The following is a 23922-nucleotide window of genomic DNA, read 5'->3' as shown; positions in this document are numbered from 1 at the left end:
AAGGGACAGATGAATCAGCCTGAAAGGACTCCCAATGGTCAAAGCTGGAGCAATTCAAGCAACAAACTAAATGATATATTGGATCGTAACACAGATTATAAAATAAATATACATGAGTCTGTAATGATATAAATGAATGAATGAATGAATGAATAAATAAATAAATAAAGGAGAAGAGACAAATATGCATTGTAGAAGAATCCCAAATAGTATATGCAAGACACCCCTGGCCCCCACCAGGAGGTTGAGCTTAATTCCCACCTCTCCATTTGAGAGTTGTCTAGACTTAGTGACTCAATTCTGAAGAGTAAATTATGGAAAGAGAAGATAGTAAGTGTTGATGCAGAATCCTGACAAATGCTACCTTAACCAAATGATACTAGTCATCTCTGATATGCCAGATGAGAAGGACACTTCACCTTGAGGTATTCTTCCCCTACATCCATTACTCCGGACAAATCACAAGAAAATACATCAGACACACCCAAATTGAGGGACCTTCTCCAAAATACCTGACCAGTACTCCTCAAGACTGTCAAGGTAATGAAAAACCAGGGAAGGCTGAAAAATTGTCACAGACCAGAAGACACTAACACAACAAAACATGAAGTGGTATTCCAGAATGGATCCTGGAACAGAAAAAGGACATTAATAGAAAACCTGGAAAATCCAGAGTCTAGAGTTTTGTTAATAATAATGTATCAGTGTTGGTTTCTTAGAGTTGACAAATATACAACAGTAATGTGAGATAGTAATATAAAGGGAACCTGAAACTGGGTGGGTGGGGGGGTGTATGAGAACTTTCTGGACTATCTTTGCAAGTTTTCTGTAAGTCTAAAATTACTCCAATTATTTTATTTTCAAAAGGTCATCCTTTGAGAAGATCAATAAAATGGATAAATCTCTAGCTGGACTGATCAGGGAGGAAAAAGAAGAGAAGGCCTCAGAAACCAAGCTGCAGAATGCACAGACACAGAATTTTGTCTTTGCTGTCCGTCTGTGTTGACACGTACACAACCAGGTAATTTATTTTCACAGATGTATAGTATTCTATGGCGGCAATGTACCAAATTTTATTTATTCATTTTCATCACTAGGGGCATTTATTTATTAATTTATTTTTGGCTGCATTGTGTGGCTTGCGGGATCTTCGTTCCCCGACCAGGGATCGAACCTGGGCCACCTGGCAGTGGAAGCGCAGGGAAGGCGGTGGACCACCAGGGAAGTCCCACTAGGGCCATTTATTTATTTATTTTGTTTATTATTTATTTATTTATTTTTGGTTGATTGGGTCTTCGTTGCTGCGCGCGGGCTCCCCTTGTTGTGGCGAGTGGGGGCTACTCTTCGTTGTGGTGCGTGGGCTTCTCACTGCGGTGGCTTCTCTTGTTGCGGAGCACGGGCTTCAGGCGCGCGGACTTCAGTAGTTGTGGCATGCGGACTCAGTAGTTGTGGCTCGCGGGCTCTAGAGTGCAGGCTCAGCAGCTGTGGCGCACGGGCTTAGTTGCTCTGCGGCATGTGGAATCTTCCCGGACCAGGGCTCAAACCCGTGTCCCCTGCATCGGCAGGCGGATTCTTAACCACTGCGCCACCAGGGAAGTCCCCACACCGACTTTTTTAAAGACTGTTTTGGAAGGGAAATGCTGGGGGTGCTCCGGAGATGAATAAACTCCCACCTGACTCTCCTGGGGGCTGCAGAGTTGTGCATGAGGTAGACACACACCCCCTTTCCATCCTGCACAGTGTAACTGGGGCCCTGCATGGTCCGTCTTGGGGGCATAGTAAAGGTGATTTCTTCAGAAGAGTTGATTGAGAAGCAGAAACATAGGTCAGTGTCAATACATTTTCCTTAAAAAATAACGTACACATCAAACTGCGCTTTGTATAAAGCACTTACATGTGAGTCATCTTATTTAATCCTTAGAACCACCCTTCAAAGTAGACAGTTAATTTAATCGTATACAGATACATCTTATTTATGGGAAAGGAAACTGAAGTTCAGAAGGGTAGTTACTTGCCTCAGATCCAACTGCAGGTAACTGTACATGCTGATCTCTGAACCTCTAATGATAATGACACAACTCTGGGGTTGGAAGGTGGGGCTGATGAGAAACTTCGGGAAAGCCGATGGCCAAATTGGCCTGCCTGGCTTTGTGCTGTGCGGGGCACCTGTGTCCGAGCTTTGGGGCTCTCTGAGGCTTTCCTCTGTGTTTCCACTAGAGGGCACTGCTGGCCCAGTTTAGAAGTACTTACTTTCCCTACAATTTAAGTGTGGTCAGAGCAGGAATTGCTATAAAAGCCAAAAAAGCTTAAGCTTCAGGGTCTCTCACTTGCACAGACCCCTTCTACTTTTGTACCCAATTTTGCATTTATAAATTTGAATTATTTTTCCACAAGAGGCATCTCTGCATAAGCTTCAGACCCCCCCCAAATCTGTATTGACCCCGGCTCATGCAAATACTTTGAGAACTAAGGGCTGGGAGCTTTGAGACACTGACCCTTGTGAGCAGCACAGAGAGTAACTTTCCACGGGACGTGGCTGTCCCCTCTTTTGGACTGTGGACCCCCAGAGAGCCGGACTCTGCCCTTTTTTTTTTGGCGGTACGCGGGCCTCTCACTGCTGTGGCCTCTCCCGCTGCGGAGCACAGGCTCCGGACGCGCAGGCCCAGCGGCCATGGCTCACGGGCCCAGCCGCTCCGCGGCATGTGGGGTCTTCCCGGACCGGGGCACAAACCCGCGTCCCCTGCATCGGCAGGCGGACTCTCAGCCACTGCGCCAGCAGGGAAGCCCAGGACTCTGCCCTTTTTGGCCTTGATTCCTGGCCTGTAGCACACAGTAAGCTGTCTACACGTGTCTGTCGAGTGCATAAACGAGGCGCAAACATCGGCCAGTGTCACTGCTTTTATCTTTTCCTCCTTCTCCTCTTTTGTCTCAGCTGCTCAATTTCCGAGGTGGGGGAGGCGGTCTAGAATTCATCTGAGGCCCCTCCTGGCCAGAGATTTTCTCTAGATTCTCTCTCTGTTCTCTCTCCTTTTTTCTCCTCTGCTGCCTCTCATCTGACTCTTAATTTCTCTGTTTCTGCCACCTCCCACCCCTGCACCCAGCCTGTGCCTTAACATGGCCAGAACCCCCTTGGTTCTGCTAACACCCTTGGGGGAGGTCTGGAGTCCTCAGCAGGGTGTGGTTTTCTGGGTTTCTGTGTCTGAGGAACCAAGAATGATGCTGGGTGGGTAGCGTGGGCAGGGGGATGGGGAGAGGGTCAGCTACCCTTTTCTCAGCACCCGCTCAAGCACGAGGAAAAGCTTTGCTCCCTTCCTGCCTTGTCCCCCTCTGCTGCCCCCATTAGCTTCACTTTTCCTCCCACTCTGCCATCCTGGTTTCCAGAGCCACATTGGCCAAGGAAGAACCAAGGGCTCACACAACAGCCCTCTCTGGCCGCTTCTTGGACACCGTTTCTGGTTTTCCTTCCATTGCTCTGATGGTTCTTTTGCAGTCTCCTTCCTGAGCTTTGCCCCTTTAATTTTGGGGTTTTGCAGGGTTGCATGCTCCTTTTTCTGCCTTTCTTGCTCTGCACATTCTCCCTCGGTAAGCTCATCCACTCGCCAGGTGTCTATTGTGTGATACCCCGATGACTCACAAACTCTGCAGCCAAGCACGTCCTCTGAACTCCAGACCCATCTCTGCCATGATATTTCCATTGGCACTTCCAACTCAGGCGTCCAAGGTTTTTATCATCTTTTTTGAGGTATAATTTGTATATAATGTGATTGACCATTTCAAGCGGCTATCTCAGTTTTGGCAAAGGCACACAAGAGCATAAGCTCTACCATGCTCACGATATAGAACATTTCTGGCACCCCCCCCCCCAGTTTCCTCATGGCCCCCTTGCCTCCCCCATCTCTGGCCCCTGGCGACTACTGATCTGCTTCCTGTCCCTGTATTTTGCCTTTTCTGGAATTTCACAGAAATGGCGTCCCACAGAATGTGCCTGGTTCCTTTCACGTATGGTAATGTCTTTGAGATTCACCCATGTTCTGTCTTGCAGCAGTAGTTTGTTCCTTTTTATGACTGAGTAGTATTCTATTGTATGGATATTGCATGATTTGTTTCTCCACCTACCAGTCAATGAACGAGGCATCTAAAATTAACCTAAAAGTCAGGCAGAGCTGCCTGGGTTTGAATTTAGACTCCGCTACACATCAGCTGTATGATTCTCAGCAAACTGTGTGGCTTTTATGAGCTTCACGTTTCTCAGCTGTACAATCAGGACGGTAATGCCTTGCTCGTAATGTTGCTGAGCGGATTAACCGAGCTCGCCGATGCCAAGCACAGGGCTGTGTGTCTGGTACTCAGTAGCATCACCATGTGGAGGTATTGGACCTTCTTGACCACGTGGGGGCACAATACACACTACTGTCTCCCTCTCATACTGCTGCAGGCAGATCCCACAGCTCTCTGGTTATTTGCAGCTGAGAACTTCAATTCCGCATTCTAGTTCGTGCCCTCTTCCCTCCCTGCAGCGCACACTTGACCCAGGGCAGCAGGGACCCGCACGGGGTGGGGGATGAGAAGGTTGAGAGCCAAGGGGCCCCCGTGTGGGTTTCTCCGAGGGCCCTGTGGAGACCTCTCCGCGGTCCTGCCCCCTGGCCATCCTTACCACCCGCCCCCGTGCCGTTGCTGACGGTGGAGCTCACAGCTTCTTCCTCCATCCTCTCTCCAATTCTTTTCTTCCCCGTTGAGTTAGAGGGAAAGTTGGAAAGCCTGCGACATTAACACAGACTCAGCCTCCTTCCTTTCAGGCCACCTGGAGCAGGTGCTGGGGTGCCCCGCCCCCCCCAAAGTGCCCGCTTGCTGACTTCTGGGGCAGCCCCTGCATCTCTTTGCCCCAGAGCTTTCTACGGGGGCCTTGGCAGGAGTGGCAGACAGAAGTGCAGGGAATCAACAGCCCAGCAGCAGCCCCCAGCTGATGGCTAATGAGTGTTGGTGAATTAACCCCCATTGTCCCCTTGTCCCTTGATGGGGGATAGCTCTGGGGCTCGTGCTCCTCCCTGACCCCAGCGCTCCCCAGCGGGATTCAGCTCCGTTGTTCAAGGGGTCCCTTGCTCAATAACCAAACCCTTTTCACTGCCCTCATTTCCCCTCCTCTTTCTCACTGCCCTCTTGGTGTTTCCTGGGATCATCTCTCAAGTGAACCACTTGTCCTTCAACCCTTGTGTCAAGGTCTCCTTCTGGGGGAACCCAAAGGGAGACTGAGCCCTAATCTTTGTAAGTGGTTTTCTTGAGGTTGGCTGGGGGAGGGGAGGGGTATGTGGCAGGAAAGGAAAAGTGGCCGCCCTCTCCCCGTAGATCAAGGCTCTCTTCTCTAATGCATCCCCTTAAATTTAGATATTAGCTCTTCTGCTAATAGAGGCTGGAGGGGCTCTGGGAGGGGGGATGACTGGGGGGCAGAGGTGCTTCTGTCTGCTCTTAGATCCTCCTCCGTGGCTGTGTCACAGCTCTGTTCAGACGTGAGAGTATTTGGTGTCCATTGTCCTAAATTTGGGGGTTTATGTACAACTTTGAGACAATAGGAGAAAAAACTCATTCATAAGCACAACACACAGTACTTAGGTACAGTACTTAGGTATTAGTTTGCTCGGGCTGCCACACAAAATACCATAGACTGGCTGGCTTAAGGAACAGATATTTATTTCGCAGTATTCTGGAGGCTGGAAGTCCAAGGTCAAGGTGCTGGCCGATTGGGTTCCTGGTGAGAACCCTCTCTCTGGCTGGCAGCCTTCTCGTTGTGTCCTCATGTGGTAGGGGGACAGCTCTGGTGTCCCTTCCTCTTCTTATAAGCTCACTAGTCCCATCACGAGGGCGCTACCCTCATGACCTCATGTAAACTTAATTACCTCCCAAAGGCCCCAGCTCCAAATGCCATCACATTAGGGTTCAACATATGAATTTTAGGGGGACACAGTTCAGTTCTTAGCAACTTGTTAAAATGGTGAGGATTTACCTCTGTCCGCTAAAATCTGTTTCTACTCCTCTATTCCTTATCTAGGGCAAGACACTCACTCTTTTCATCCTTGATTCCCTCCTCCTCTCATGTCCAATCAGGTGTCAAGTCTTATCAGTTATATCTCCGAAGCATCCCCCGCATTCCCCCTTCTGTCCCTCTACAGCTTCTCTAGGTCAAGCCCTCATCATTCAGATCAGCTAGGACTGAGTATCAAGAAACTCTGCTGTAGTGGCTTAAAAAAGTAGAGGGCGAATTGATCATATGCAACAAGAAGTTTGGGACAGGCCTTCAGGATCGGAACGGAAGCCCAAGGATGTCGTCAGAGACCCTGGCTCCTCCTACTTTTTTTTTTTTTCTTTGGGGTACGCGGGCCTCTCACCGTTGCGGCCTCTCCCGTTGGTTGCGGAGCACAGGTTCCGGACACGCAGGCTCAGCGGCCATGGCTCACGGGCCCAGCCACTCCGCGGCATGTGGGATCTTCCCGGACCGGGGCACGAACCCGCGTCCCCTGCATTGGCAGGCGGACTCTCAACCCTGCGCCACCAGGGAAGCCCTCCTCCTACTTTTTCTCTTCCACCATCCTCAGCGTTGGCATTGGTTCTCATGGTCACAAGATAGCTGCTCCTTCTCTGAGTATCACTTCCACATTCTAGGCCATCACTCCTTTTAATTGAGAGCCTTTGTCTTTTTATTTGGGAAGGGGCCCCTTCTCTAGAGTCTTCCATCTACGCCTCAAGAACCATGTCACATGACTCCCACGGGTCTCAGGGGAATCTGGGGAGGTGAGTATTTCACTTTCCAGGCTCTATAGGAGAGGGAGGCAGGGGAAAGGGGAATGCAAATGGCTTTAGGTAGCCAGTCCTGGCATTTGCTACATCATCCCTCATCCCAGCAGCCTCCTAACTGATCTTTCTGTCTCTGTTCTCACCAGAGTGTTCCCATTGACAACATGTCTGTCTTAGGGTCATAAGAAACCATTATATGCAGCAAATCAATTACAGTACAGATGGTAATAATAACACCCATGACAAATGTCTATTATATGTGTCCTGGTGTGTCGAACTTTCAGGACTTGTGAGGTGTAATTCTAAAAGTCACTTTATTATTGTCTCTTCCTGTCCCTCTAACCCTGGCTTTAGAAGAGTTGTCCCTTCCCTGGTGCTGGAGGAAAATTCTGGTGTCCTCATGGCTCTGTGGGTCAGCTGAGGCAAGAGAAACCCGTGTGGTCACTTTAAGATAGAAAACAGAACCTTTGTTCGGAAATTGGAATGTACAGTCCAATCTATTAGTCAGCACTTCAGTGTGTTTCCAAGGTAAGATGCCTCCCTCCCCCATCCAGCTGGGCCGACTGCAGGTAGGGCTCTGGCTTTGGGAAGGAGATGGTCCTTCTCTTTTTCCCACTGAGAGTTCCTATTTCTGGCTCCTCTGGGGTTGTGGAGCATTGGGTAGGAGCATGTGGAGGGTAGGAGGAAAAGGGGTCAGGAAAGTTCTTATTTGCCTGGTGGCGTCATCACATGCCTTCCAGATATTTGGAGTGGTCGGTGGAGCTGACCTGCTCTTTCAGGCGCCAGATGGATTTTCTGGGGATCCCACTGCTGCCCTCAACTCCCATTCAATTCCCCTGGACACTTCTGCCTCATCAGCTCCTGGATTTCCCACAATTCATTCCCACAGACCCTTGCAGTTGTTAGAGTCCTCCTGACTTGCAAACCCTGGGTCCTTTCCCAGAGGCAGATCCTGAGACCAACCTTTGTGTCCACGTGGTTTATTAAGGAGATGCTCCGCAGAGAAGCCTGTAAGCAAGTTGGGAAAGGAGGACAGGGAAGGGGAAGAAGCCTAGCAGCCGCGCGACCTTAGGCGAAGCCGCAGCATCGTTCTGGTTCCATGGGAAGCTCTGGAGTGGATATTAAACCTCAGAACACTTCCCCACTCGGAGCTTTGGGCTCTGGGCTTTCATACTGTCACACCAGACAGTCACTGGCTGAGAGCTGTCATGGGGCTGGGGGACGGGGTTGGAGATTGGGGGTGGGAGGTGGACTGCAGAGTTGCAAAGTCACTCCAGTAGCCCAAAGGGCAGGCTTCCAGAGAGAGTTTACAGGTGTAGCCTTGAGAATCAAAGCACCTAGAGGCTGGGTGATGGGCACACAGGACAGGTCAGAGCCATCAAAGGGGATGTGAGCAGGGCACCAGCAATGTCCCCAATACCATCCCTACTAGGCTGGTTTTATTTTATTTCCCAAGCTGGTTTTTCCAGCCATCAGCCCCCTTGTTTATCCTCGTAGCTGAAATCTTCTTGGCATTTCACCTCCCAAACTCCCTTCCTAGAGGCTGAACCCCGTTGCAGGAAGAATAGCATGTTGTGAGCATCTCTCTGCCTGAGGCCACCCCCCACCCCTTCCCTTCTCCCGACATCCCTCACAACTCATCACCATCTGTGTAAACTTGGACATACACTTTGTGTATTTCTGTAATGTTGTCAGCTGCCCATAGAGCATCTAGAATATTTTCGCCCATTTTGGAGTGCTGGTGACTCAACTTACAGCAATTTATTCCACAAAAGCAGACAATAACTCAACTGGCAAGAGGGGGAAAAATAACCCTACCAACCCACCACAGTCTCCCCGTGCTGGCGCTCAAAATGGTAATGCATGGAATAGATTACTGCAAGTAATAGGCTTGGTTGGCAGACGTGCGAGCTGAGTTAAATGCCTTTTAAGTAAATCTCAGCGTGTGTTATCTGTTCACTCAGACATGTGTGCATGGAGACAGAGGGAGGCCGTGTGGACAGACGGCACACGCTGTAACTTTCATTATCCCACACTGAGGTTCTTTGTTAATAACCACAGTCAAAGGCACTGCAGATTTTCTGATCTCTGTGACAGGTGGCTACCAGTGTGAGGTCGAGGCATTCATTCATTCATTTGTTCATTCATTCCCCAAGCCATTGTGAGGCCCAGGATGCACCAGGCGTTGTGCCGGGCATTGGAGGCATAGAGATGCAGAGATGGGTCGACAAGGTCCCAGCCCCTGCCGAGCTCACAGTCTGGTGGGAGGAGACGAAGTGATAAACAGGGCAGGTGATCAGGTGTTCACGTGCTGTGAGATTGGGCAAGGTCTGGAGCTTGCTCTGCAGAGTCACAAGCTCTGGAGTCAGACTGCCAGGGTTCGAATCTGGGCCCTGCCACTTACTTGGGCAAGGTGCTTACCCTCAGTTTCCTCATCTGCAAAGTGGATAGAAATAGTGCCTATCTGATAAAGTGGATAGAAATAGTGGATGGGAGGAGTAAATGACACATGCATGGCAGAGTGCCTGGTTACACTTAGTGCTTAATAAATGTTTTTTGTTGCTGTCGTGATTACTGACATCTGTACAGGGCCAGCATAAGGAGGGTCGGGAACGTTTTGTTGGAGAGGGTGATGCTTGTTCAGAGATTTGAGTGGTGCTGGCGCATCTAAGCCAGGAAAGGGACCTAAGTGCAGGGAAGTAGGGTGAGCAAAGTTCAGAGTGAGGGGCAGGTGACAGGGCCACATTAAGAAGGTGCTGAGCAATGGACCACAGACTGGTGGCTTGAACGATGATTATTTTCACACGGGTCTGGAAGCTAGAAGTCAATGATCAAGGTTCTGGCTGATTTGGTTTCTTAATGAGGGCTCTCTTGCTGGCTTGCAGATGGCTGCATTCTTACTATATCCTCACATGGGCTTTTCTCTGTGCAGGTGAGGGGAGGGGAGAGAGAGAGACATAGAGAGAGAGAGACAGAGAGAGAGAGAGGGAGAGGAAGGGAGGGAGGGAGAGAAAGAGAAAGAGAAAGAGAGAGAGGGAGAGATCCTTGGTGTCTCTTCCTCTTCTTACAAAGGACACTAGTCCTATAGGATTAAGGCCCCACCCTTATGACCTAATTTAACCTTAATTACCCCCCTAAAGGCCCCATCTCCAAATACAGTCACATTGGAGGTTAGGGCTTCAACATGTGAATTTTGGAGAACACAAACATTCAGTCCATAACAGAGTCGTTGGAAAACTGGATCTGAGAATCATGTTTCTCTGTTTACTAGCGGTGTGACCCTGGGATCTATAAAATTAGGCCAATTATAGCTAACTCTTGGGACTTTTGCATGAATTAATTCAGGTAATACTTTGTATTGAAGTGGAAGAAAATGTTGAAGGCTGTGGTTCCTTAGTGGAATGATGGAGCAGCGTCTGGCTCCCAGAACAACGCAAGGGCAAGAGTATTTTCCGTGCCCACCAGTGGAGAGGTCATCCAATCCAGTGGCCCACTGACCCGCTGGGAAGTCAGAGGGAATCTATCTTCCATTGCACATCCATCCAAGAGTTCCTCTCCTGCTGCTTTGGACAACCCATGCTGCATGAGCTACTGGGGCCTTTTGTATCACAAGGTGCTGGACCTGTCACTGCCTATTAAAACCACACACAACAAATCTTCTCATTGGTCCTTTCTCCACTCCTGCCTTCTTCCTTAGCTAGGGCATGAAAAAAACACAAAAAGGAAATTTGGACAATCTAACAAGACCAGACAACAAGTTGACTGTAGATCAGTGAACCTCAGGAATGACTTTTAAGTTTGCTGTATGTCGAGCTAATGCTATGGCGTTCTTATTTTGCATAAGACTGGCATCTCAACGATATCATTGCCGATTGACTAATGCTGTGGTCTCCTATCATGTTAAAAACATTGTCGCTCATATAAATTGTAGGCCACTTTTTATCTGTTTTCAACAGGAATCTCATGCAAAGAATGATCAGTCCAGAACCCAAAAGTAGCTGAACAGGCAATTTAATTTTTTATTGCAATCCTCTTGAGAAAATGACAAAGAGAATTGGCATTAAAAGGAATAACAAAACTTCTTTTTTAAAATAATTAATTAATTAATTTTTGGCTGTGTTGGGTCTTCGTTGCTGTGCGAGGGCTTTCTCCAGTTGTGGCGAGCGGGGGCCACTCTTCATCGTGGTGCGCGGGCCTCTCACTATTGGGGCCTCTCCCGTTGCGGAGCGCAGGCTCCAGAGCACAGGCTCAGTAGTTGTGGCTCACGGGCTTAGTTGCTCTGCGGCATGTGGGATCTTCCCAGACCAGGGCTCGAACCCGTGTCCCCTGCATTGGCAGGCAGATTCTTAACCACTGCGCCACCAGGGAAGCCCACAAAACTTCTTAATACTCATTTCTCCTTATTTCTTGTACTCTTCATATCTCTCACATACATAAAGCTCCCCTCACCCCAATCATCCCAACCATAATGGCCCTCTTGCTTTTGTCCCTCCCACCCACTTCCATTACTATATATTTATTCAATTTTGTGTTCTCTCTTATGTGCCAAGTTCTGAATATAATGGCAAACCAGAGGCACGTGGTTCTTGCTTTCTCAAGTTTACATTTTCCCCCCAGCTTTTCCCAGGTCTGTGTCCACCACTGTTATTGTCATCTCTCACCTAGATGACACCAGTGGCCTTAATTTCTGCCCCTCTTCCACCCTTGCCCTGTGGATCTGCCGCTCAGACTGCCAGTCTGGGTTCTTGTCCCTGAGGTTCTCGCTTCTTTCCCTCCCTCCCTTCATTCCCCCTCTCTCCCTCCCTCTATCTCCCTTTGTTGAGATATGATTCAGTTTACATTCTTTGATAGAAGATATTTAGTATCTTCTCCAGTCTCCCTAGAAGATGCCTAGAAGCCACTATGTGAAATTTATAACTGGGAAAGGAGTATTAGGACAAGAAGAACAGCTCTGATATTTGGAAGGAACTGTAGAGATTATCTGGTCCAATGTCTGGGGGTCTAGGTTGAAAGGACCCCCTCTGCAATATTCTTGGAATCGCCCAGACTTGGCCTTGGCTTATCCAGCACGTCATTTCCAAGGGTAGTTACCTTTCTATGCTGTTCCTGGGAGTAACCCAACACCTGGAACCACAGGTGCTTGGTAAGTAACTGTTCACTTTTGGGTAAATGGGGAACTTCTTCAGAAAATGGGGAACTTGCCTCAAGAAAGTTCTCGATATTGAGCCCAAATCTGCCCTCCTATCCCACGGCCCTGTTGTTCTGAGTGCTACCCTCACAGAACGGTAGCTGCCAACGAAGCTCTCCTTTCCAAGATCAATTTGAAGACAATTTCTGCAGCTCCTCTTTAAAAATTGTTTTTGGTGTCTGTTTCTGAGCCATATAAAGGAACTGTGCTTCGTGCTTTGTCTTAATATCAGCGTCCTGGAGTCTTTTCTGTATTGGGATTTGCAACGATCCCATATTGAGACCAAGGGAGACTCAGGTGGTGAGGGAGGCACAGCTGGCTTGCAGAAATCACTTAGTGAGCTGATGCTCTTCCAGGACTCATCTCTACCCAATCAATAGATTGCAACTGGATGTATAGATTTTTTTCATTCATTTATTTATTCATTCGATCTCTCATTTATTTGTTCCACAGACATTTGTTTAGCACTTACCATGTGCCAAGCCCTGTGTTAATCACTGGATACAGAGATGAATGAGAAATCTTATATTCTCAAGAAGCTGTTAGCCTGGTGGGGAAATCGGATATGAAGGCAGATAATTCCAATACATTGTGATACGTACTATAATAATCATTATAGTGCACAAGGCACAGTGGGAGCTCCAGAGAGGGAGGATCCATTCTACATAGCAGATGGGGTCAGGAAAGTTCTCACTGAAGATCTGACACTTGAGCTGAATTTTGGAGGTAGACCAGATAGGTAGATGGCATTGAGGAAGGTGTTGGAAGAAACCACCAGGGAAAGGTGCAGCATATGCAAAAGCTTGTAGGGGGCATGAAGGATCGTGGTCTGTTTGGGGAAATAGGTTGTTTTCGGTTGGCAGGGTGAGAGCATATGTGTAGGAAAGCAGCAGGATGGAGAGGGAGGCAGGGACAGACCTTGGAGGACATCAGCTCAGAGCCACTTGTGTATTCTCAGCACAAGTTTGCTCAATCTTCTGTGTTTAATGTGGAGTTCTTAGCGTTATGGAGGTCATAAAAGAATAGCCAGATTTAAAATAATAATTATAGAAAACTTGAACATACTCAAAAATTGAGATATAGTACAATGACTTCTCATATATTCATCAATAATTACTGTGTTTTTGTTACATTTGCTGTATCCATTTTCTTTTCCTTTTTCCCTGCTGAAATACTTGAAAGTAAACTTCAGACACTATGGCATTTCATCCCAACACACTTTATTATGTATTTCCCAAAAATGGTCATTTTCAGGAATTCCCTGGTGGTCCAGAGGTTAGGACTCTGAGCTTTCACTGCCGGGGCAGGGTTCGATCCCTGGTTGGCGAACTAAGATCCTGCAAGCCGCACACCATGGCGATAAAAGGAAAAAAAAAAGGTCATTTTCTTATATGGAATCACAGTGCTATTAGCACACCTAATAAAATTAACACTGTTTTCTTCATATCATCTAATATATAGTTTATATTCAAAATTTCCCAAGTGCCTTAAAAGTATTTTATAGGAGTTGGGTTGTTTCACTCAGGATCCAGGTGAGGTGGGAGGGGAAGATTTTCATCTGAATTTGATCAATAGATGTATCAATAAGGATGGTGGGCAGGCTGAAGGATGGCTCCAGTCATGCCCACCCCCTGGTATGTCTAAATCCTTCTATGTGAGTGGGCAGGACCTGTGACTTCCTTCTACCCAGTGGAATATGGCAAAGGTGCAGACTTCTGTGACTGGATTATGGAAGATGCTGACTTCCGTTATATTTGTGGAATCTCTCTCCTGATGGCTTTGATGAAGCCAGCGGCTACGGCTACGTTGTGAGCTGCCCTCTGGGGAAGCCCAGATGGCAGGGAACTGAGGGTGACTTCCAGGCAACAGCCAGCAGGGAACCAAATCCTTTCACAACCAGAGTCCTTTCAGATGAGACCCCAGGCCCAGCAGACACCCTGCCTGCAGCCTCTTTAAGGGGTCCTGAGCCTAAGACCCAACTCTGCTGTGCCCAGATTCCTGGCCTCCAGAAACTGAGATCATACACATGTGTTGTTTTCGATGGCTAAGTGTGGTGATTTTATGCAGCAATAGATAACTAATATAGATGTGTTTGGTTGCTAGTAATAGAAAACCCAACTACCAGTGGCTTAAAGCACAAGGAGATTAATTGTTTGCCTAACAGGAAATTAGGTAGTTACAGGGCTGTTTCAGCAACTGAATGGTGTCATCAGGGACCCAGATCTTCCTATCTTTCTGCTCTGTCAAGTATTCTTGCATGTTGGGTAATGTCTTTTATCATGAGGGCAGTATGGTTGCCTCAGCTTTGAGGATCATGCCCTCACTGCAGTGACCAAACAGTAAGGGAGAGGATGTCTCCCTCTTACTAGATAGAAATAGCTTTCCCAGAAGCACCTTGTTGTCTCCTCTGAGTATCTTTTTTTCCAGAACTGGATCGAATGCCCATTCTCAGACCTAATACCTGGCAAAGGGAAATAAGATTGTACAACTAGTTTGGACCAATCAGTCATGGTTTATCTCCTGAGCTAGGCACTTTGTCACCTGAATGAAACGGACGTTTTATTAGCAGGGGAGAAGGGAGGAATGACGCCTAGGCAGGCGATGGTCAGTATCTGCCGAAGCAACACTGCACGCCAACAGAGGGATGCGTATGACCTTTTCCACACGTTGAACCTGCACATCGAGCCTCTTCCCTCAGCCTGGCAGGAGCTAGAAGGAACTTTCTCTCGCTCTGGCTGACAGCTGCAGCCAGCACTGTATTGTCTTGTCATGGATCCGAGGATAACAGGCATTCAGTGATCAGGGCTGGGACCTTTTGGAACATGTTTTTTCTAACTCAAATGAAAAAAAGGATACACATGCATTATAAGACTGTGCATCACAATGTAATGAGTCAGTAGGTGTCAAAATCTGGTTCTGTCATTATCTGCGATGTAAAATTGGGAAGTAACCTCGTGACCTTCAGTTGCTTTATCTGCAGTGCCCATTTGATTTTTTTTCTTTCAACATTTCTCCTTCTAAAGCTGGGGTTTACTAAAGGGCTATATGCAAATTTTTTTTAACATCTTTATTGGAGTATAATTGCTTTATAATGGTGTGTTAGTTTCTGCTTTATAACAAAGTGAATCAGTTATACATATGCACATATCCCCATATCTCTTCCCTCTTGCGTCTCCCTCCCTCCCACCCTGCCTAGCCCACCCCTCTAGGTGGTCACAAAGCACCGAGCTGATCTCCCTGTGCGATGTGCAAATATTTTAACCAGGGGACTCCTAGGGACTTTAATTGGAGCCCATTGCCGAGGGCTTGTATACACTACATTTGGAAAGGGAGGCCTGAAAACTCCCCTCCTGTTGCCAGTAATTCTCTCTCTTTTCCTTATTTCCGGGAAGGACAATTCTCATGTTTTGAGGAGCACATCTGGTGTGTGGCCTCACGCCATGGCTCAATGCAGACAACGGTGACTGTCTCAGTAGGATGGGGTCAGGATGGACTTTTTTTTTTTTTTGCAAATTGAATGAAGTTTAACTGGGAATGGGTGGGAATGTCCATTTATGTATTGCAAATGAGCATGCAAAACCTGACATATTGGAAGGAGCAGAAACTCCTCCAAAATTCTCCCCTGGGGAGGGGCACGGCTCAGGACCCAGCTGGCTGTCGTGTTTAACTAAAGCAGCTGATAAAAGCAGAAGCCTAGTTCTTCTGGAAGCAGATTCCAGCTAAAGTGAAGGATATAAGTACTGACACAGCTGCAGGGCTGGGGGTGCGTCCGGGAGACCTGCGTTTCTCAAATGCACAGTAGAATCATTTGGGAAGTTTATAGAAATCTGGAGGCCCAGACTGAACCCCCATGCCAATCACGTTAGAATCTCTGGGAATAGGATCAGTAGCTTTTATAACTCCAAAGCTGATTCCAATGTACAGCCAAGTTTGAGAACCGGTTATCGTTCTAGACCAGGGGTCCGCAATCTTTTCTGGTAAAGGACCAGGTAGTAAATATTTTTGGCTTTGCTGCCCATGTGTTCTCTATCGCAACCACTCAGCTCTGCCGCTGTTGCAAAAACAGCCTTAGCCAATGTGTAAATAAGTGAGTCAGGTGGTGTTCTAATAAAACTTTATTTACAAAAACAGGCAGTGGGCTGGGTTTGGCCCATGGGCCCTAGTTTTCTGATCCCTATTCTAGACCCTGCAATGCAGTTTGGGCTGCAAGCATCACCTGGGATCTTGTTGGAAATACAGACTCGTGGGCCCCATTCCAGACCTACTGGATCTGCTTCTACATTTAAACAAGATTCTCCAAGTGATTCCTATGCACATTGAAGTTTAAAAAGCAGTAATCTAGACCATTGGTTCTCAAAGTGTGGTCCCTGGATCAGTGCCATTGGTATCCCCCGGGAACTTGTAGAAATGCAAACCCTCAGGCTCCACTCAAGACCTGCTCAGTCAGAAACTCTGATGCACCTTAATGGTTGAGAACTACTGGAACCGACAAGTGGTTCTCAAACATTAGCTTATTCTAGGAGATTTAAATAATCTCCAGGCTCAGGCTTCACCTTGGACCAATTAATATCAGAATCTCTGGGATGGAGACCCAGGCATCGGTACTTAAAAAGTAATTCTCCAAAAAAAAAAAAAAAAAAGTAATTCTCCAAGAGATTCCAAGGTGTAAGTGAGTTTGAGAACCAGTGCCGTAGGCAGAATGGGCACATTGAGAGCATGGCCATCCGCTTGGGTGGCGCTTTACTGCAGCAGGCAGTGGAGGGAAGGCCCACCCTGGGAAGCAGGTGGGTAGCAGATACTGTTGATTGATGAGCCAACAGCTTCCTCTACCTTATTTCCCTGCTCGGAGGAATTATGTGCTTCATTAGATGCTGGGCCGTTACTCAGCCCCAGGGAGATCATGAGTGGTCAAACCGATGGATAGTTCAGGCATAGGTGTATGAGCCAGTCTTGGCCCAGGGAACTGAGAGGAGGCCTGTTGTCTGTTGCTCTGTAAAGATTTTAAAAAGTACATGATAGGAAACTTCCTTTTTGCTGGATGTGATGTGTGATGCCTGAAAATACTGTAGCCTTCTTGGGCCCATGAGGCATGATGAAGATTGTAGAGCAGAGAGCAAGTAAGCGCTTGGGTCCTTCAAGGTGTTGAATCACTGAATTTACCAATCCTGGACTTCTTTGGATTTCTTGTTACGTGAGATAATAAATTCCTTATCATCTAAGTCACTTTCAGTTGGGTCTTCTATTACCTGTAGCCCAGAGCATCCTAAAAAATTTAGGGGCGTAATTACAGATTCACAATGTCAGGACCCCAGAGGTTCGTCTGCAGGTTTAACAAAGCCATCTATGGCAGGGGCAGGGAAACAGAGCTAACATTTACTGAGTGCCTATCTTGGGCCAATGGCTTTTTCTTCTGTGATCCATGAAATACTCATAAAAATCCCGCAGTGGAGGTTTCTGCCTTCATTTCATAGGTAGGACTCAGAGAGTTTGCAGTATACTTCAAGTTAAATAGTGGACCCAGGATTCAAATACAGGTTTTTCTAATTTCAAAGTCCATCCATGATCTATAGACATATGGGAACCTACTTGTACTAAGACTGCGAGATTTTAAACTGGGGCTCTCAGCCTTAGAGAGCGGGGCTGGTAAGCAGGGCCCCCCTCTCTAAAACATTCATTTACTGGGAACAATGAAGGGACGTAGTTATCATAAGTCGAATGTAGGCAGGGATCTCTCTTGGAAACAAGGCAAAGCTCTCCTTGCAGAAGTGAGGCACAGGGAAGGGTCAGGCCAAGAGCACGGTGCTGTACGTAAAAGAAGCCTTGAGGCTGCTGTCACCCCTGTGAGTCTCCTGGGCATCTTGTTAAAATGCAGATTTGTATTCAGGCGATCTAGGGTGGGGCCTGGGATTCTGCATTTCTAACAAACTCCCAGGTGATGCTGATGCTGCTGGGCTGGGGACCCCACTTAGAGTTTCAAGTGGTTAAATCCATCCCGCTGAAGCTCAGTCCTCACTCTGTCTGACTTGAGTGGGTCTGAACCCACAGCCAGGGCAGGGTTGCTAAATGGCCTTGGGGAGAGGAGGGCTCTAGGGCTGGGGGCCCAGGTGGGACCTGATATAGGGCTACAGGGTGAATCTAGTGCCGCTGTCAAAATGGTTTCTGGAATTCCTGAGAAGAGAATTCAGAGGAGATATCTTTGGGGAAACTTCCAGAAGCAGCATTTGTCTTGGGGTCAGTGTGATATGGTGAAACATATATGGGTTTTGAAGTTGTTCATTCATCCCTCTGCCCAGCCATCCACCTGTGCATTCAAGTTGGCATTCATTTATGCAGTAGCCATGTGCCAGAACTGCTCTAGGTCTCCTTCTGGCTCTGTCCTTTGGCAAACCATTCTATTTCTCTGATTCTTTATTTCCTCATTTGTAAAATGGGGATGAGCATAACAGTCACTTCACAGGCTTGTTGTAAAGTTTGGCTGAGACAATTGAAAGGGAAACTGCTTTTTAGATCATGAAAAGGCACCATGAATAAGGAGGAAGGTTGTTTTCTCATTCACCATGTCTTTCTTCATCAGGTGCTCCTAGAGGCAGTGCTGGTGTGAGAAGCTCTTTGAACTTCTGACTTGGGACTGGGATCGGGGAGAATGTTACCATGTGATACGGCACATCCTCCTCCCTCCCCAGGCTGTCGAGGCGATTCGGTCTGTGTCGGGTTTGTTCCTGGGCCCTTGTGTAGGGCTGAGATAATGGGTCAGGGCAGAAACAGTCACTCAGGCTGGCTGGATTGATTAATGTGGGTGGAAAAGGAAATGCAGAAAGATACAGCTCAAAGCCAGAAGAATACACATGAAAGGTGTGAGAAGACGGAAGAAAGATAAGATGGACTGATTGGGGGAAGAGTTTAGGTAAGTTTGGAGAAAGAGAGAAGAGGATTTTAGAGGGTGATTCATGGGAGCTATTGAGAGAGTTGAGGAAAGAGGAGTTGTGAGATGTTTGTTGTGTGTTATAGACTTTCCTTCTTTAGAAGTTATGTGAGGCTCTTCAAGTAAGGATTTACCTTGCTTTTCAAAAGAAGAAAACCAGAGCATAGAGACTGTTGGTTTGGAATATGATACTGGGTCACATGCAATATTGGGTCTAGGTAGAACCCTAAGACCACTTTTTTTTTTTTTTTGTAAAATATTTATTTGGTTGCACCAGGTCTTAGTTGCGGCAGACGGGCTCCTTAGTTGCAGCTCACGGGCTCCTTAGTTGCGGCTCGCCAGCTCCTTAGTTGTGGCATTTGAACTCTTACTTGCGGCATGCATGTGAGATCTAGTTCCCTGACCAGGGATCAAACCCCGGGCCCCCTGCATTGGGAGCGCGGAGTTTAATCCACTGCGCCACCAGGGAAGTCCCGCCACTTGGCTTTTTTATTTTATTTTATTTTTTTTGCGGTACGCGGGCCTCTCACTGCTGTGGCCTCTCCCGTTGCGGAGCACAGGCTCCGGACTTGCAGGCTCAGCGGCCATGGCTCACGGGCCCAGCCGCTCCGCGGCATGTGGGATCTTCCCGGACCGGGGCACGAACCCGTGTCCCCTGCATCGGCAGGCGGACCCTCAACCACTGCGCCACGAGGGAAGCCGCTGCCACTTGGTTTTATAGGGATTACACGGAATGAAAGTAATGATGTTACAAATATACTTATACATATACATATATGGAAGAGGGGGAGAGAGAGAGAGAGAGAGAGAGAGAGAGAGAGAGCGAGATTGATTGATTGATTGATTTGAGGTTCTCCCAAGGAAAGGAGCTTTCTATATAATGTAACCTTCATCAGGAAGACACTCTGATACCATGGAAAGAGCATTCTCGACTTGGGTGTCAGACCCACGTGGTAATCACTTCCGGTTTTGCCACCACTTGGAGATGTTTGTTTCTTTAGTTCTCAGTTTCCTCCTCTGTGAATTGGCAACACTATCTGCCATGCCCACGTTGTGAGGGTTAAAGTAGAATAAGAGGCAGTAAAGCATTGGGGAACAGTGAAGTGTTCTGCCCGTGTGAAAAGCATAATGAAGGAGGAGATTGCATTTAAAATTAAGGCATCCATGGCAGATGCCCAGCACAGCCTCCGCCATAGTCGTTTCCTTCCCACCTCCTTTCTTCTTAGAGCATCCAGGCTTTGTTGAGGTAATGAGTGCCCAGATACTCCGTGGGCCCCTCCCTAGTTGGGAGGTGGAAACTGAATGCTGACTGGTGTAAGCTGAAGACAGTAATCCCATTCTCCTGGCCAATGGTAGGTTGAGGCATAAACATGTGATGCAGATTATCCCATGAGGCTGCTGGGGACTTGTGGGAAAATTTCCCTTCATCCTTAAAAAGGGGCAGAGGGTGGACACCTGCTCCTTCCTGACTTTGGACATTGTCACATCAAGATGTGATGCTTTGAGCTGGGACAGCTATCTTGCAAGCATGATGGAAAAGCCAGGAGAACCACAGAGAAACCAGCTGGATCCCTTATGTCATGGAGCTGCTGATTTATACACCCCGGAAGCAATTTGTCTGTGCGCTTCTTGAGATATAAAATACATTTCTACAAGCCGCTTTTAGTTAGGCATCCCTTTCTGCACTCATTCTTCACTTGTTTGACAACTATCTGTAGATGTCTGACTGTGTATCAGGACCTTCAAGATACCGGGGCTAAGGTGGTGATATCCCTGCCCTCACGGAACTTACTTTCAGATGTGGGAGGTGGAAAATGGACAAATCAGTAAATAAAACATAGAGAATTTCAGATGGGGATGAAGGCTGTGGGGAAAAATAAAGTAGGGAAGGGGGTCCCGGAATAGGGTTGGCCTCACCACCTGTAGAACCGAATGAGACTGAGAGTGCCGGGGGTCCTGGGCTTCTACTGGGGACTGACGCAAATGGACATAAAGGCCATGATGAGAATAGACCCGGGGGGGGTCTCCAGACATTTGGCAGTCGTGAGTATTGGGCCAGGGGAGAGGGAGGCAGGGGGTCTTACTAGGAGCTCACCTTGTTTGGGGGCCCCCTCTTTTTTTAAATACATATATTTTCTTGTCCGCACCGTGCGGCACGTGGGATCCTAGTTCCACTCCTAGGGATGGAACCCGTGCCTCTTGCATTGGCAGCTTGGAGTCTTAACCACTGGACCGCCAGGGAAGTCCCTGGGCACCCCCTCTTTACTTGGCTGTAGTAAAGGGGATGTGTGGACTGAAGGAAGTGGGGGTGTTGACATGACATGATCTTCTGAGCTTCCTTTTGACCCCTGAAGGCATCCCGATGATGCCTCATCCTCAAAAGTAGCGCCCCCGCCCCCTTCCACCTTGGAGCTGAGTATGGCTGGGACGTGGGTCCGCGGTGGGATTTAAGGGGAGGCTGGCATTACCACCATGTTCATGGCAGGGGGATCCGCACACTGCACAGCTGTAAATTGTGGTCCGAAGGGTCAGGCTTCCAGAATCCCTCAGACCAGCATTTCATCTTCCTGGAAGGCACGGCTGTCATGTGATTTGCGTTCTGCTCCTGTAGGGACTGAGGGTCAGAGACAGGGGCTGAGGGGCTCAGTCTCCCCTCCCGCACCCCATCACTGGCCACCCTGAGCCCCAGGACAGCCGGCTGAGGCGGAGGTTGAGCCGTGGCGTTTGTCCATCTCCTGTCATGACTCAGCTCTTCCAACACCCCCGGCTGCCACAGAAACCCCCAAAGGAGCAACACAGCTAAGGAGGCCCCTCCCCGGGCTATTACTAATAATGCAGATTCCAGAATTAGCAGGAATTAGCACATTCCAGGCCAAGCAGGGTCAGCACTGATTGGCTTTGTGGCAGGGCTTACAAAGGACAGATCCAAAGGCGGGGAGCCTCCCAGGGCCTCTTGCCCCGACACACTCCCATACAGCACGGCGGCACCATGGCAAGGGCACGGCTCAGGCTCAAGGCAAGCGCTGTGTTCCCATTCACCCTCCAGCACTTACCAGCTGGTCACTTTAGGTCAATCATGTAATGTCTTGGAGACTCGCTTTTTTCATCTGTAGAAGACGAGGACAACGCATCCCCCATAGGGTTGCCATGGGAATGAGGATAAGCAGGATAATGGATGGGTAGAGGATAAATGTTAGGTAGTGTTAAGAACCTGGGCTGCTCTTTCCAGCTAATAGAGCAGCATCCCCCTGGGGCACTTGGAGTGGCACAGGCTCTGTAAGTGACATGTGTTTTTTCTTCCAATAAATTGTCAGAAGCACAGGAAAAAAAAAAAAAAAAGAACATAGGCTGTAGGTACAAGTCCCTGGGTCTGAACCCGAACTCCTCCACCTCATAGCTGTGTGAAGTTGGGCAAGGGCATGACTTGGGACCTCAGTTTACTCATCTATCGAATAGGTGTGTTAATAACACCTACATGATGGGATTGTTAGGACTTCATGAGGTAATGCAGGTGAAGCTCTTAGCATAGCGTCTGGTGCCTAGTAAAGTTTCATTCAATGGTTGACATTCTTAATTTACTGTTATTTCAGGTTACATGACTTTCGATTGGAAGACTCTGTACTGAGCACACTCAAACCCTCGGGCAGTTAGCAGTTTGAACAAGGAAAGGGAACTCAAGTGTCTTGACTCTCCAGTTCCTTTGATTTCCCCATGACTGTAATTCCTTTCCTCCTAGACTAGGCTCCAGCACTCAGGGCTACAATTTCAGGGTAGAGTAAGGAGCAGGGGATCACAGCCTTTTGACTCGTTCTATGTCAGCCCCAGGTGTTTCTGTAGAAGTCATAAACTGACTCAGTGTCAGAGCTATAGATCATCTGGTTCAATACTTCCCATTTTACAGGCAAGGAAACTGAGACCATAGTCCCAGATGGTAGAAGAGCCTGATCATCTGACTCCTGGGGCAGTGTTCTTTCCACTACCTTACACTGCTAGCTGATTAACCCGGCACTCATTCCCAACATTTTCTCCCTTGATTAGTCAATCTAGAGTACAGCTAGGTGTTTTAATGTGGTCCTATTTTAGCCAATGAGATGTAAGTGGAAATTTGTTATGGGTGAAGTGAGGCTTCCAAGAAAGCTTTTGCTTTACCGGTAAAAGGGATAGGTAGAATTGTCTTTGCTCTCCTCTGCCTTTCATCCTGCCTGGAATGTGGACGTGATGCCTGAAGCTGTAGCAGCCATTTTATAACCATGAGGGAAAGGCTGAGAAAATTGCAGAGACACTGCCCTGACATCATTGAGCTAATGAGTGGATTCTGGCAGCCCCTTGTTTGTTTGTGTTAGTCAGATGTTCTGTTACTAGCAGCAGAAAGCATCTCTAACTGCCTTTCCCCTTGTTGAACTCTTCTTAGAGGTGAAGCACTGAGCTCTTCAGACAGGAGGAAGGGCCTGCATGGAGGGTGGGGGCCAAGGAGATGCTGGCTGCTCTTACAGAGCACTAACCCTTGGATCTAGCCATTTTTAGACGTAGCTTTTGGTTCTCACTAGACTGTGGGGTCTCATTCCAGCCTATGACTTAGGGCTGAGAGCCCAGTTACCAGTTAATTATATGGGCTGCTGCAGGGTGATGTTTGCAGGCACTCCCTGCAGCACAGCGGCCTGTGAATACAGAGTGTTATTATCATTAACCCTCCACTGGCCTCCAGGAGCCAATGGAAGTGAACCGTCTTACTTGTTTGAGAGACAACGAGAGAAATGTAATTGTGATTTAATTCTTGGCTCCTCTGAAATGTGCCTGTACACTGCTCAGAGGTGGGAGGGGGAGAGACAGTAAAAAGAGAACACTTCTCATGGGTGGAGGGGAGAAAAATGGCAGCGTGAAGGAGCATCGATCTCCATTTAAAGGACCGTTTTCTATGTGACATTTTATAAATTATTTCAAATATAATCTTGAATATAATCAACAGTCACGCTTCTGCCTACCTCCCTGCACTCTACATCTTCCCCCACCAATCTTCGAAGGAAAA

At 47.9% G+C, this 23922-nt stretch overlaps 1 long non-coding RNA gene across 1 annotated transcript in view; it reads left to right on the top strand.

Moving 5' to 3' along the window:
• LOC309969022 overlaps window positions 1-23922 on the top strand; it is an 88363-nt gene that overhangs the window by 15749 nt on the left and 48692 nt on the right. The window contains exon 2 of the long non-coding RNA XR_014326600.1: window positions 868-1021. This is a non-coding gene — a long non-coding RNA (uncharacterized lncRNA). The remainder of the gene's footprint in view (window positions 1-867; window positions 1022-23922) is intronic.

Source organism: Leucopleurus acutus (genome assembly GCF_964270905.1).
Source record: "Leucopleurus acutus genome assembly, chromosome: 11".
In the NCBI taxonomy this organism is placed as follows: Eukaryota; Metazoa; Chordata; class Mammalia; order Artiodactyla; family Delphinidae; genus Leucopleurus; species Leucopleurus acutus.
Note: the sequence above shows the minus strand (reverse complement) of the source record. Positions and strands in the feature narration are given on the sequence as shown.